This window comes from Polistes fuscatus, unplaced genomic scaffold (genome assembly GCF_010416935.1).
Source record: "Polistes fuscatus isolate 324 unplaced genomic scaffold, CU_Pfus_HIC Scaffold7, whole genome shotgun sequence".
Classification (NCBI taxonomy): Eukaryota; Metazoa; Arthropoda; class Insecta; order Hymenoptera; family Vespidae; genus Polistes; species Polistes fuscatus.
The window spans coordinates 5,647,188-5,663,399 of NW_025113151.1; the positions used below are offsets into that span (position 1 = coordinate 5,647,188).

Here is a 16,212-nt window from a genome sequence, read left to right on the forward strand (position 1 = left end):
CTTTGGAGAAAGGAAGGAAAACTTGATTCGGTAATCTTAAAGATTCTCCTTCGTGCGTTCGAAGATGCGGGTAATCACGATTAAAAACAAAAAAGTACAAATAAAATAAAATAAAAGAAAAAAAGAAAAAAAGATCAATGAAAGAGATTGAAGAAGGTAGGTTCGTGTAGTCCTTAAAAGACAGGTAACAAAGTAGTATATCATGAATATGTTAACTCGACAGTAGTTTCTAGCGTGCTCGTGTGTGGTGTCTGAGAATTATCATCGAGAGAGAAAGAGAGATTGGAAAATCGATTAAGAAATTACAGAGTGCTCGATCTTTCCGAACGACTTTTAAATCTCCACGTAAGTAAAGTTTTAAGTAGTATACGATTCAAGTTTGAAGGACAGCTACGAAAGCGAAGATAAAACATAGAACGAACGAAGAAAATTGCATTTCCAGTGATTGGAGGTCGTCGGTTGTCCGTTGGGTAACTCGTTAAACTTATGAGATTACAAGGAATGAGATTTTCTAGGTTAGGGATTGATAAATACGATGCTAATAGCTATTATCGTTTCACGAGCCTATCTCAAAGGTGGCTATTCAAGGTTGGTATGCGAGAAACCAGCATCCCTTCTTTCAAGATGTGCTTCACAAACGTCATAAAATAACTGAGCAAAAGATAACAGCCGGTAGGTACAAAGAAGAATCTTCTTCGTCTTCTTCTTTTTCTTCTTCTTCTTCTTTTAAAGAGGATTGAAAGAAATAAAGACAGAGAAAAGAGAAAGAGAGAAAAAAAGAGAGAGGGGGAGAGAGTATGTTTGTGAATTACGCGAACACAGCAGCCACCTGTCTTCTACCTAAGAAAGATTTGAAACTCTAAAGCGATATTGCGAGCTCTTAAAGTTGCAAGCTCGCTCTCTCTTTCTCTCTTTCTCTCTCGACGTCTAGCTTTACGATCGTTCTTATTCGAGAAAGTAACGACGAAGGAGTTTATGACTCTTTGGTAGTATTCTTCGAGGATGCCAATCGATGATCATGATCATCGTTCATTATCGATTCTATTAGCTTGAACAGTATAGTAGTTAATGGTCTAGACGAGTGAAGAATAAGAAGAACCAAATAATAAAAAACAGCATTTCTATAACTTCCGTGTACGATTTAACCATGGCTTATTTACTGATCAATACTTCTTTCATTTTCTTTGTTTTTCACTTTCATTTTTGTTTTTGTTTTTCTTTTGGTAGAATTCTTTCACGGTACCGAAAGTATTGTAGGAAATCTTTTCTCGAGGAGTTTCTACGAAAAGTAAATAGATATATATATACACACGTTGAAGAGGGAACGTAGATTTCAAAGAGTGACGCGTCAACGCGTCTCGCGAGAGCAAAGCGACAGATCCTGAAAGCTAAAGGAAGATTAAGTGCCGACTACGAACGGACAATGCGACGTGTACGTCGGGAAGCTGTGGAGTAACGCGTTCGAGGACACCTTGTCACGAAAACCTTCTCGTCTCTGTCTTACCCCTTTCGAGGTCGAATAAATCGATCCCTAGGAGAGAAGTAACTGTCCTTTTCTTTTCCATCCTTCTCTGTATCTTCCTTTTTACTCTTTAAAATAGATATTTTATTTCCGTTTACTCGATCGATCAAATAAAATACCTACTGTTCGATTCCGAGTCGTAAGGAGTTCATCCCTAAGAACGAATTCATTCCTGGAAGATAATAAATATAAGGACTACTCTTACGGGTTTATTTATTCGATCAGTTTCATTTTTATTGTTAACATTTTGGCTCAGTATTTTGCTAAATAAATCGTTTGTATATGTAATTATTTGGTTTATCATAAATAATAATTGTTCAATATTTAAAATGCTATCTATAACGAAAGAAGAAAGAACAAAAATTTCAAAAAGAAAAACTAAAATATCAGATTGTTCGGAAAGTAATTTCTGCTTTTCGCAGAAAAATTTCATCCACTTTAATAAATTGTATAAACCATATATTTAATTACCACATAAATTATTGAATGCGTATGCGTTTATCACTAAATATCGTTTCATTTATATAAATTTTCTATTTATGCACACTTTCAGATAAAATGATACAAACCAATTGAATACACTTTGTTGTAAATCTTCGCAAGTAAATCTTACCTAACGAATTTATCGATCTGATACGAATACAGAAATCTATTCTTATCAATGAATACAAGTATTCGCGCGCGTGTACATGTATTCATTAATAACGTATAACGAATCTATTAGGTAGGTTTAGCTTTGAAAAATAAAATAAAAGAAAAATGAATCATCTTTTAAATGGATCTGAGACGTTAACGATTATAAATAGCAGAAGGTAGAAGAATTCGTATAAGGTAAGAGTGTTTTTCGATAAGAGTCCGTGTTCGATAATATTATCATACATTTAAAGTGCATTCAACAGTGAAGATATCCCTGATCATGAGTAGAACTCATGACAGGAGCTATTACTATAGTATTACTTGTACCACGACTTTCACCATCGTCTTCGTCTTCGTCGTCGTCTTCGTCTTCGTCTTCGTTCAGTCATTTTCGTGTGTACGAGAGAAGCCGATACGAAACACGGCTACTACTTTACTTCTTGGCCGTTCTTCCTCTATGTGTACTCCTGTGAGATTAATTTAAAGAGCTCGTTTCTTGGACGCAGACACGAGAAGAGAGGTAAAATTTAATTACGCGTGGTAAAGTCGAACGAGATATTGTGGGAATATACCGACGAGAAACGAGAGAAACCTTTATACACCAATACAATACAAATACGTTTAATCGTAACAGATATATACACACACAAAACCCTCTGTTATTTGATTTTCAAGAAAAAGGGAAACCATACTTTCGATTTGATTATGATGTCCATCATAATGTTATAATATATATCATAATAATGTCGTTAGCTAGTTTCACTTCAGTCGCGTGTAGGTTCCGCGAGCTTCTATTTTTTTTTTTAAGCATGTTTTCTAATTAGATAATTGGATAATTTACGGTAATTTATTTAACATAATTTTGTACTAAATATCTAATCGAACATATTGAAACGTAAATGTATTATTATCGAGATAAATAGTACTTGAACATTAACGATGCATCCTTCATTTTTTTTATACATTTTGTTTTTAATATCAACCTGTAACGCTCGTAAAATTTTAACGAAAAAAAGAACAGTCTGTTAAAATATTCCAACTAGTTCGGAAGTTATTGTATACCAAACTTTATTAATACATTTGAATAATATTACAAAAGTTATTAAAATAAATGAAACGAAACGAATGGGTCTTCATATGCAGTAACCTCCACATGGTGAGACCTGGGCACTCGATATTACTTATCTTTTATTATTCGTTTGTATAAAATTGTAAACAACGGAAGTACTATCGAGCTAATTGGCTGCATAATTTATTATATTTCATTGATACATTTTATTAAATTCAAACTAATAAATATAACATTTCATATTTAATGAGATAAAATTAAGTGCAACGAGAATAATAAATTTATTTGAAAAAGTCATTTCATCGATTTCCCATTATCGTTTGATTAATTATTCTTTCCGTAATTCGAACAGAAGCCGATTTTAACTAGCTGATAAAAGCGTAGGATAGAATATTTCCGAAGAAGGAGATACAAGCTTGTAGCGGCACTCTTAAAAGAAAGAAAGAGAGAGACAGAAAGAGAAAGTAGAAGAAGAAGCTCGGTAGTCGCAAAGCAACGCCATCGAGATAAGACAACCATAATTGACCATAACTCTAGGAAATGAAATAGCGTACGGTACCAAGCATCTATATACTGTCGTCCCTTCAGCGTTAGGATATTTAACCTTTGACCTCGCGAAGACGTTACATTGAACGCATCTTTCCTTTTGCACTTTAGTGTCACGTCAGTTCAGATTTTTTTTTATTTTATTATCTTTTTTGTCATCATCATTCATAGACAATGGGATTCAACTGTACAAGTGTCCAATAAGAATATATACGACGATCGTAATTAATTAGGAGAATAATTTTGTATTAATCATAATTTTTTACGTCGATAGAATTTAACTGTCGGGTCGAGAATTTTGTTCAAAGGACTGAATAGGATTATCTTTTAAAATATTTTCAAATAGCATAAAATATCTGATTTAAAATAATCCGCTATATTATAAAAAGGACATTTTGAAACTATTGTTAAAAATGATATATTAATTTTATTGAATACCCGTTCTAAACTAATCCCAAAACGTGATTCCAGTTCTGAGAAATCTGAATATTTTCGAGCTTCGAGATCTCACCTTATCTCCCCAAAAAATATTCTTGACACATTTTAAAATTCCTGCACACCTCTAATGGCATTTAATAATAATATTATTCTTATATTATTTACATCGTGAAACATAATATTTACGATTAACGATAGATTAAAATATAAAAAAAATGCAGTCGTGAGGAGGGGTAATATCTTGGCAAAATGGAGTCATTCGAACTGATTTGCGTAGCTATTCGCATACTTGCTCGAACTCGTCCTTATTAGTCTTCAAAATGAGATCGAATGAGGAGAAGGAGAAAGATCAGAAAGATCAGAAAGAGAAAGAGAGAGAAAGAGAGAGAAAGAAAGAAAAAAAAGGAGGATATCGATGCTTTTCGCACGGGATTCTTACTCGAGCGCGTCATTTGCGAGCAATCATTTTATTTTTAGATCCATGCCGCATTTGGTATCGGCTCTCTTTTCAAGGAGATGAGATACGATACGATTCAGTGAAGGCTCGTTACGCGTTCTCCTTCTTGCTCGATGACGACGGTAATGCTAATGATAGCGTATAACGGTTTAACTAGCAGATGAAAGATACGTTTTTATGTATCGTCTACCATTGAATTTACAATCGATCTTACGATCTACCCACATTTAATATAACATATCTGCTATAACACTTACACGTATGCGAATGAACAAAAAATTTCGCGTCACTTTTATATAATAATCATTTGTTATATTTATTTATTTTCTATTAGATAATTTTCATGAATTTTGTCAAGATGTTTGTTAAATGAGACATGGAAATGTATGATTGACAAAAATTCATGTTAACAGCTTCTTTTTTCTATAATTATAAACACTTGGTTTTAATAATTTGCGTAGAAATAATTTTTATTAATTTTTCGTAATCCGAAGGGAAAGAGAGATATGGAAATGTCAATGAAAAAAAAATTAAAAGAATTCTCTTCTTCTTTCTTCCTATTCTTATTTTTTTATTTTCCTTCCTTTCTTACCACGCCAGTACGAGATATTAATTCGCTCGAGGCACGAGGAGAACACGAGCATAATTTCACGGAGAGTGCGAGAAACATAAAACTTTACGAAGAAGAAGAAGAACTCGGACCTTTTATCGTTCTCCTTGCAAGCACGAAACGTACACCTTTGAAATCGCTGAGAATAAGAAAGAAAGAAGAAAGAAGAAAGAAGAGAAGAGGGAAGAGAAGCCGGTTTTGCAAAGAAGAGAAAGGATGTTACATCTTTCTCACTCCTTCTCTTCCTTTCTTTTTCTCTCTTTCTTTTTGAATTAAATCACTGATGATTAATATCGGTCAAGATGGGAAACGAAGAAACCAAGAGATTCGCACTGGAACAAGCGTAACACTTAGGATCCGTGCTCTCTTGTATAATAAATGTAGATATTTCAGATTACAAATTGAAACATCCACGTAAGGGCGTCTTTAAATTAGGTCCTTGCAAGGTCGCGCGAGGGAGAGAAAGAGGATCTCCTTCCAGTTGTTGTTCGATTTATCTGACCCTGCGAATCGCGAATCTTTAACTTAACTAGTCTCGTTAAGAAAATACACCCCACATGTAAGCAAATACGTTTCTATGTATCATACATTATACGTGATACATACTTTAATTCTAGTCATTTTTTTAAATTATAAATCAACATGTCGATTTATAATGTTGTTCATTACTCTTTACATTATTTCTACAAAAAATAATCGTATAATTAAATTGCCTGCAAAATTTTTATTCTAAGACTTTAAATAACTTTTTTTCTTTTATTTATGATTATTAATCATTCACAATTGTCGTTTATTACTCTTCACACATTTCTAAGGAATCGTTCGTATAATTGTGATACATTCGTATTCTTGAACAAAAACAACTTGGATAATTTCTTTTCAATGTAGATTTTTTTTAAAATTTTTTAATCATTTGTTTTTAACCATGTCATACAGGACGTCATAATATTTTTACAAGGAGAAACACATTGATTATTGTTATTACCGATAATAACAATTTGATAGATTTCGAAGGAACGACGTAAGATCGAAAAAAAGATCGATAAGTATATTCATAGACTGAAACATCAATGTCACTAGAAACATCTTGCTCGATCACTCACCACCGTTATTATACTTCGAGACGCGCGTATATAATAAGACTATGACAAGAGTCATTATCGCCTGAATATCATCCAGCAGCGTCATTCACCTTCTCCTCTAACTGCCAACGTTTATTAGCAGTTCGTGAATACTTCCTGGTACTAGGGATCGATTATCGAGTTTAAAAGATGGAAAAGTTTTAAGTAGCAAGTTAAAAAAAAAAAAATTAAAAAGAAATAAATAAAACAAAATTGAATCAAATTAGAGCATAGACATGTAGACAAAAATAAAACAACCTAACAGAAAAATAAAGAGAAGGCAAATTAAATCTTCCTCTTTGTCTTTGTCTTTGATTCTTCTCGTTTCGCAATTTTACGACGGCAATCCTTTGGCAATTTTTTGATTGCTTTTTGTTCTATTTCGTTCACTTCGTTCACAAACTCTTTCTTTTCTATTTCGTATGGGGATATAGCTGCCTGTATACCGTCACCATGCGTCTCTTGCATTCCGCACTAATTGCGAGATGCAAGTGGGCTCGAGACGCTGGAAAGTGAATTTACATAGCAGGCCCTAACGTTCCAGTACCAATAGCAGTTACAGCAAGACCACTACCAAGGGCAACTTTCCTCCTTACTCCTACGTCAACTTGCATCAGAAAATACCGCCTTCCTACCTTGTTCTTTTTTTTGTTTTTTTTTTTGAGTTCGTGCTTCAAAATCTTTCAGAAGAACGATTGCAACGATCGTAAGAAAGAATTCACGATTAAAACGTGAAACTTAAAATCCAATAAACGTTTCAATTTGATAAATAAGAAATTGATTAAACATCCGTTTGATTAGAAATCAAATGATCAGCTTCACGTTTTCTTTTATTTTGTTTAATTTTATGAAAAGTGAACGAACGTGGTAATGATGGTAAAAATAAATGGAACGAATCGTAAAGTGAGTAATTTACAGAAATATCGTACGTGACTTTCTATTTTTTGTTAATTCTTAGTTTCTTGCAATTGTCTCGCATAGAAGTTCACAAAAAAGTAGCTTTTACGTAGATACATCTAGGATTGACTTGAACGTTCTCTAGCATCGTCATAGGGAAGCTTCGGTAAATAGCATTCCTCGTCTAATAATATGCAATTAAGAGAAATTAGATAGGGAGTTATAATAACCTTGCCCTTTCATTAACAAACCGCCGGCTAGAGGTATTTTTCTAATTCTATCAGTAAAAAACGGAGCAAGTTTAGCCACAAATCCGTATTTCCTATTTTTCGTTCTACTTTTCTATACGTTTATCTATGAATACGAAATGAGACCTAATTATTTGTTCGATGAATTATTTTTATTTCCAGCCAGGACAAAATTATTATCAACGTATTTTTTACGTGGACATTTTTATAGAAGAATTCTATGTAATTCGGGTCCTTTCGTTTATTTTTATAATCCGTCGTGCACAAAATTACACGCGAAAGGAACGAAATTAAAGCTGAAAATAATTTAACAATCCATTAGTCAAGTTCGAACATATGCAAATAGATGTTAAAACGATGTTGAATCCATTCGAACGAATGAATTAAACGAACGATTGAGAACGTAAACACAGGTGCAAGATAATATCGTACATCTTTTAGAATTCATTTCCAATACTATCCTTGCTAATAATACTTATAAATATCGATAACGTATCGCGTGTTCGAGTTAAATATTTGAGGAAGATCGTAGATCGTAAGAAAAAATTGTTTTGGCAAGTAAAACTTGCAACTTACTTCATCTCGCAAACTTATTGATCATTTAGAACATACATAATACTCGTGTTTTCTGTCTTGAAACTTGATATCCGAGTTATAACTTAAATTACCTGCAGTTAAACATTTTCTTTTTTTTATCTCTTCATAAAATTAAAGCCCATTAGATACCCGGTGGTCTCGTAGTAGTAAGCCGCTAAAGAGTTAACGAGCAATTGGCACAGCCTGCTCGTTAGAAAATACCAAAGATCGGGATAGTTTTAAGACTTACAATTAGATTCGTGTATGTTACGTTTGAAATACTGTTACGAATTTATGTTCTTTTATCTAATAAAAAGAAAATAAAAAATACATTTTGTTTATTCTTGAAATTTTATTTACTGGATTATTAGCAGTAACAAATTTATGATTGATTATTATTTAAAATAGTATCGTATTGAATATTAAAAAAAATATTAGAATGTATTAATAGAAATGATCTAAGCATTTTCTCAAATATATTTTTATTACTCGTATATGCATCAATAATTCCTTGAATTTTTTTTAATTAACAATATTTGTATAGTATATTGATAGAAGGATAATAAAAAGATGAATGGGCCTATTAAGGACACTTGTTCATAAATAAGAAGATCCTTTATATGAATAAAAAAAAAGATGATCAATAGGATAGAAGAAGTTAATAAAAAGAATAATAAGAATAATAAGAAAATAAGAGACTTGTACAAGAGGATTACGTTTCTGAGATCCAGCTTTGGAGGATGTTCGAGACGGCAGGATTCGTCCTCCTGTTCCTCTTGTGTTCCTATCTAAGAATTTCTCTTCTCTCTCTTCCACCCGCTTACCTTCGTTCATACGTTCATACGTTTATTCGTTCGTTCGTTCGTCCCTTCAGAAGAAGAAGAAGAAGAAGAAGAAGAAGTAGAAGAAGAAGAAGAAGAAGAAGAAGAAGAAGAAGAAGAAGAAGAGAAGAAGAAGAAGAAGAAGAAGTAGAAAAAGATGAAGAAGAAGCAGAAGAAAGCGAGCTGGATGGTAGGAGGATTAAAGTGTCCTTGCCCAAGCAGAAAGAGAAGGACTGGCTCACCCGATGGAGAATACGAAAGAATTTCTTTCTCCTTCGAGGACGAGGACAACGACGACTACGAAGAAGAAGAAGAAGAAGAAGAAGAAGAACACGATGCCATGAGATAACGTCGTTCCGGTTCTCGAAAGAGCAGTGAGAAGGAACATGTTCGTCAGCTGGGAATAAAATATTCTAAATCTATGTATTACATATCACATTGGTAAATATATGTTGGGTTTTTAAAAAATTCATGCCGATTTATTCGAGCCTAATGCTGAAGTATAGGATGCCTGGAAAGTTCATCAAAAAAGTATATTAATATATTTATAAATCGGCATAAACTTTGTAGGTAATATCAACATATATATACACATAACATCAGTATTAAATATTTAATATGTTCCCTACCCTGTATATTATTTTCAATACACGCTGTGTGTAATACTCATTTCTACGACAAATGATATTTTTCTCATTAAAATTTCTGACTATATAATGTCGAATGCTACAAGAAGTTAACTTTCAATTATAAAATATATTGCGCAAAATATTTTCTATATCTTTACGAACACCGAAATATACATTTTCAGTACAGAAACAGAAAAACATAGGCATATTTCTTCGATATATTAAATCTTATAGCGTGTACCGTTTTAGGTGTACATGGCACGGCAACGACACTTAGTCAAATGCAGTTTGCCAAGGAATGTGTTAAAATATAGGGAAAAATGAAAACCAACAGCTCTTCGTATTACTCGGAAACCGTTAAGTTCACGAACATTCTCACGATATCTTCCTCGATCGGTTTATAAGTATACTATAGCAAATAATCGTGTAAGTAAACTCCTCTTTTACGAAATAAATGAATATTTGGTAAAAAAAAAAATGTCGAAGATTAGAATTGAGACGCGTTGATAACCCGACAGGATAATGATCAACGGAAGCCAAAGTCTATGACAGGATTCAAGAAAGATCTTTACTTCATGTCCAAAGCTGATCCTCCTATAGCTTTTAAATTACGACTTCATTCTCGCCTCTAGCAAAGTTAGCTCGAGACGATAATTATAGGACGTCTAGCAAATCAAGGTATACTTGTGTGTTGTTATTCCATGAGTACCGTAAGTCTTCTGACCAATCGCTGAGATACTACGTGCTGATCAGTATGATTAGATTAAATGTTTCTAGTGCTAAGGAAGCCATTATAATTTTTTCTCTCTGTGATATGAAAAAAAAATTGTTATTTTAAGAAAATAAAAAAGAATTGATTCCTTCCTTCTTTGTATTTCAAGTACTAGAATATTACAGAAGCTGTCAACTCTTATGTGTAAATGATTAGAAAAAAATATAAATAGAAATTATAATGAAATAATAAAAATAAATTAAGTTTTTCTACTTTTTAAATATTTTCTTTTCATGTTTCTAATGTTGGAAAGATGATTCTTTGTGTTTATAGGTACTAGATACTAGAGAAACAGGTGCAGGTAATCCGTTAATCGGTGTCGTCATAGGTAAGAGCAAAATCTTCTTGGATACTGGATATAAGCGAGTTATTCTGGTAGAAGAGGCAACCTAGTGTAGACTCACGAGGCACACGAAGGAACTTCTTATCCGCGATCTCCAACGAGCTCGTCGCTAACTGTTCATTTGTCGACGAGAGTTAGCTACGTAACAGAGAGAACGACGATCCATCGACCTACTCGTGAAGAAGAAGAAGAAGAAGAAGAAGAAGATCATGCTAACATATCCGACGACTTCCGGAACTAGCGAATCGATCATTTCGCGTATTACACAGACTATCCTTACGACTGATTATCCTAATAAATCATAAAGTTTTTCAATTTACTTAAAGCTACAAGTCACCGTGTCATTGGTATGAGAAATTTCATATTTACAAGCTTGATTAATGAAATTGATCATTTCTTTTTCTTTTGTTATTCCAGAAAATAAGATAGCAATTTGTAAAGAATAATTTCAATAGAATTAATTACATAACTTGGATTTTACGAGGATCATTTGCATCGTATGAAAGATTCTAAAGAATATTTGAAAAATTAGGTCGAGCATATTTATTAATACAATATGAACGGCTAGACTTGACGTGTACGTCTCGGTGCATTCTTTAGCGTCCGAGAGTAGCATGAATTACTCTTTGAAATTGGCACAAGAAAGAGATGAACGTTGAGAAAGCTTTAACGTTATGGATCTACGTATGACTGGACTGACGTCTCTTTTCTAAAGGGCTACGTAGATACATACATAGTTACATACCTACACGTGGTAAGAACATAATTAAGATATCGCTAGCTCGTGTGCCATTATCATTATTAACGGCGATCAGCCTTAATTGACTTCCGCAGGACGATTAACGACTTTTCTTACTTTTATTGCACGATAATGACGCAGTCTACGGTACGAGCGTTAAACGTACATCGAGTTCTTTTTCTATCGATCTTTTTTCACACGCTTTTCTTCCAGACGGAATAATTAGAATAGAGAATAAGGTAAGGAAGGAAATGCGTATTTTTTGTTTCTATATTTCTGATCTAAAATAAAATAATTCACAAAATTTGACATATGAAAGACAACGTTCTGAATCAATTTTGTAAGAAATTTTAATAGAATTTTGTTAACACTAAACGTATGCCTATCCAAAAATGAATCATTATAAATATCAAATGAAAAAAATTAGAAATATTTTGAAAATTATTATTTAAGCTATATGATTATAATCTACAGACGGTTGTAGAAGATAGAAATTAGGGACAAATATCTGACGAAAATTGATCGAAATTTAATATAAAAAAGAACTACGCATACATAAAAGGTAAAAACATAAAGCATAATTCCTTTCTCTGTCCAACTCAGCTAAGAAATAGTTCCCAGCGTTTTGTTCGTGGCTGTCGAACAAGTAGACGGACAGGATCGTTACAAAGATCGACGCGTAGCAAGGACAAAAAGTTCGTAGTACCGTTCTAACGAGTGAAATAACACGGTGTGCTGGTGAGTAGTAAGTACGTGTATGCACGAGCGTGGACATGGAGAAGGACAACCGTTCCACTGCTGGTCGCGTTATTATCCACGTTGCTTGGTGTCCACCGTGTATGCTACGACGAGTAGAAGAATGATGATAGAGAAAGAAAAGCAAAGATAGACAAGAAGTTAGACAAAGAGAGAGAAATAGAGAAAGAAATGCACGTGTGGGTTACGGGTTCGTCGTACGAGAACCCCATAAGAGAAAAAGTATCGAATCCACGTGCACACGAAGTTCACCTTTCCTGTTAAATAAAGAAAGAAAGAAAGAAAGAGAGAGAAAGATTACGTGGAAAGGAAGAAACGACTATGGTTGTACCATTGTCGCGTGCCATTGTCCAACGAACAAACGTACGAGCGATCGTTTTAACGAGCTTCTCTAATGACCCTACACGAAGAATACGAATATCATGCACCGTTCGTTAACGTCGATGGATCGAGTATTCGAAAACACACCCCATACGGATGGTACTACTTTAGAGAAAAAAATTCACTTACACGAACTCCAAACGGTTACTTCTTGTGTATATGGTATTAGAAAATTTATCGAGTTAGAGCTAGATTCAAAAGGATTAATTAAAGATTCTTCTTGAAGTCTGATGACAAAATGGATAATACTTATGATCTAGATTCATTAAAACTGATCAAACTATATATTGTTTCATAATTGGTAATACAGAAAATGTATTAATGATTAGTAATCACGAAAGGATCATCTTCATTACTGTGTTCTTCCTCTGAATCACGCCATCTTGGTTGACCGCAATTGTTTGTTTCTTTTTAGAGGATTTAACAGATTACAAGGATATATATATGGATTATAGTAGTCAGTATCAAAGTGGCATGGATAAATGTACGTGAAATATCGCCATGGTGTGAGCGCGACGAATTAAGAGGGAGAACACCAAAAAAAGTAACCAAAGAAGAAAAAAAAGCAACAACAACAAGAAGCAAAAAGAAAGAAAAAATAATCTCGTTCGGTTTCAGGATTCGTCCGCAAAGCAAAATGCTCTTCGTGACTTCACGTCGGTTCTTCCAAGCAAACAGTCCTGTTCTTTTTCTTTTCGTTCCATTTGAATTAAGATAATCCTCTTATCAGCGAGAAAACGTCACTCTAAAAATCATACACAGTTTCATACACGCGTATACACGTAAGTATATTTATAATGTATTTTAAAAAACAAATGTCTCGAATAAATTATTTCAGAATAAAAATAATCGAATTATATAAATAAGTTCATCTAAATTTATACACTTGAATATAAAATAAAACATGAGAAATATCGTCACGATCATCACCGTCATCGTCATAATTTATCGTTGGCTGTAAATACACGATTAGAATTTTTATCTTTTGCAATTTACACATTTCTTAATTTTCTTTTACGTATTTTCTCACGTTGAAAATAAAGGATCAGTTAAAAGATCCTTCTTATTATTAGCGCAAACTCATTCGACGTTAAATAGATATTAAGTGGAACTATTAAGTTATCGATCTACCGAAGCGTTAACATTATCGTACAGTTTTTATTCAAAGCGAGTCTGACATGACGGAAGTCAGGAACGTCTATTTTAAGATATTATCTCAAACGATGGACCATCGACATCCTGATTATTACGCGAAAGATCTAATTCCAACAACTTCTCTATTTTTATCTCCCTCTCTCTATCTCTCTATTTTTATCTCTTTTTATCCCTCTATTTCTCTCTATCTCTTTTATTAGGTGTACAATTTTGCTTCCTACGTTTCGAATGTTTCAAATGGCATTAAAACGTCTTTTCTATTTCTATCTCTCTCCAAATTTCGATTTTTCGTTCTCTTTGTATTTCTACTTTTACTCACTCTTTCTCTTTCTTTCTGTCTGTTTTTTTCCTTCTTATTTTTTAATCTTACAAATTGTAAAGCAGAAAATGAATATAATAAAAAAAAAGAAAATTGAAAAAATAAAGGTTAATGTTTAATTACAATTTTATTTTAATTATTGAATATCAACAATTGTATGTGTTTATTCATGTAAATTATTATTTCTTTTTTTCTGTTTCTCTCTCTTCGTCTTTATTTGGTTATCTCCGAGTCTTTTGCCCTTTATTTTGTATTTTTGAACATAAAGAAAATTTTCGTTTGGTCATACAGGATACGGATGAGATGATAAAAAATAAAATAATGAAAAAATAAAAGGACAAGAAAGAAAGAGATAAAACGATCGTACGCGATAGAAGTTCATGTTCACGTTTACAATGTCCACGCCCTCGGACGACAGCTGTTCAATTTGCAGTCTCACCAGGGCGCAATAGGAGGCTCTATCTGAACAGACGATAGAATCTTTCGTGCTTCGGGCGACTGAGAACATTGCGTGGCTCGTAAATGTCCTCCTTCCCTTCCTCTCCCTCTATCTTCTCTCTCTCTTTCTTTCTTTCATTCGGAATTTACAAGGATGTACCAAGTGCTTGCGATAACGTTTCATTTGCCATCCAATGAATTGTATGGTAATAATCGAGAAATTTAAAAAGAAGAATCCTTTTCGTTAGACATTTAAATTTTCATTAAATTCATTTTTATAATTATATTTTAATTTTGAAATATAAAACATTATTTATTCACTATTGCAAATTAATGTTTAATAATTTGTGTAATTTTTGAAACAATTGTACTTTTCTTTATATAATTATATTTTGAATATGAGTATTTAATAATTTCGAATTGATATTTTGTTAGATTCAAAGTCGTTTTGTTAATTCAAAGTCGTTACTGTTAGCTACAACAAATATTGTTATGACTTTTACAGTTTCCGAATCAGTGTTCTGTTGAATTTCGACTCGAAAGCATCAGTGATTATAACGAGTGAGTAAAATTTCAAACATTATCATTTAGATTTGAATCTCTAGAAGCCAACATCCTTGCAATGAAAATCCGATATTATTTTCTATTTAATGTGTATCATATTTTATATGTTATGCATTCCATTGCAAGTATTATCGAACTAACGGATACTTAAATAATCTTTAATTAAATTTTAATAAATCTCACACACACTAAAAAGAAATAAGTATACACACTTTGTATAATTAACAAATATTTTTCAAGTGATCAAAGCATTTAAGTTAGCAGATAAATATAATTTATGTTTCAGACTTCTGATTATTTTCATTAATATAAATTTCATTTGATTTTATTAGATTTACGATTGTCTTTCTATTACATCAAATCATTTTCAATTGATTAGATAGAAAGATAAAATACCTATCTACGAAACCGCCTACACTCTAACATAAGATCCTCATTTCCTTGATTTGTCTGCAACAACGCTCGTAAGTATCAATTTTCGCAGTATTTCAAGATCGTTCTCGACGAAGCGTGTCCACACGAAGTTGTTGTACTCTCTCGCCTTGTATTTTGAATCTCTAGACGAGATAGCATTACTTTAACTGTTTCGGAAGGACGTCGAAGGAAACCTATAATAAGATTGGTAATATACGATGATCGTTAATGTCACAGATACCAATGCCCATTTAAAGATCACTATAGGTGGATTTATAAGACTCTCTCTCTATTTCTAAACTTGATCTTATAATCTCGACTAATAGTGATATCCAGAATTTATATTTAGTATCTTTTCAAATAATACATCAAATTTTAAATAATAAATACAAATTATTTATCGTCAAGAATTGATTCGTAAATTTGAATAGTTTTACACATTTTAATATTTAAAAATAAAGTAATTTAAAAAAATAATAAAATAAAATGTGTAATTTCACACACACATTAATTGAAAATTAGATGAATTATATAAATGAATTATGTTACACTGAAGTGTAAAAATACATCTATATGAATGAGTATGACAAATATTGTAGTGTTTTTTCTAGTAATGAAAAAATAGAATTCGTAGAAAATAATAACTAGGTGCACAGTTGTTACGAGTATCTATATATAGCATATTGATACATAGATGTTATACATAGATATGGTTGATCGTGGTCGCATTTCCAGAAGACGCATCAGAAACAATCAGTGCG

General features: G+C 32.6%; 1 long non-coding RNA gene across 1 annotated transcript; it reads left to right on the forward strand.

The window, feature by feature from the left end:
- The first annotated feature begins 257 nt into the window (after positions 1-257).
- LOC122524152 lies at positions 258-1,461 on the forward strand. The gene is made up of 3 exons (XR_006305479.1): positions 258-345; positions 443-672; positions 1,228-1,461. It is a non-coding gene; the product is annotated as an uncharacterized LOC122524152 (long non-coding RNA).
- The last annotated feature ends 14,751 nt before the right edge of the window (positions 1,462-16,212 follow it).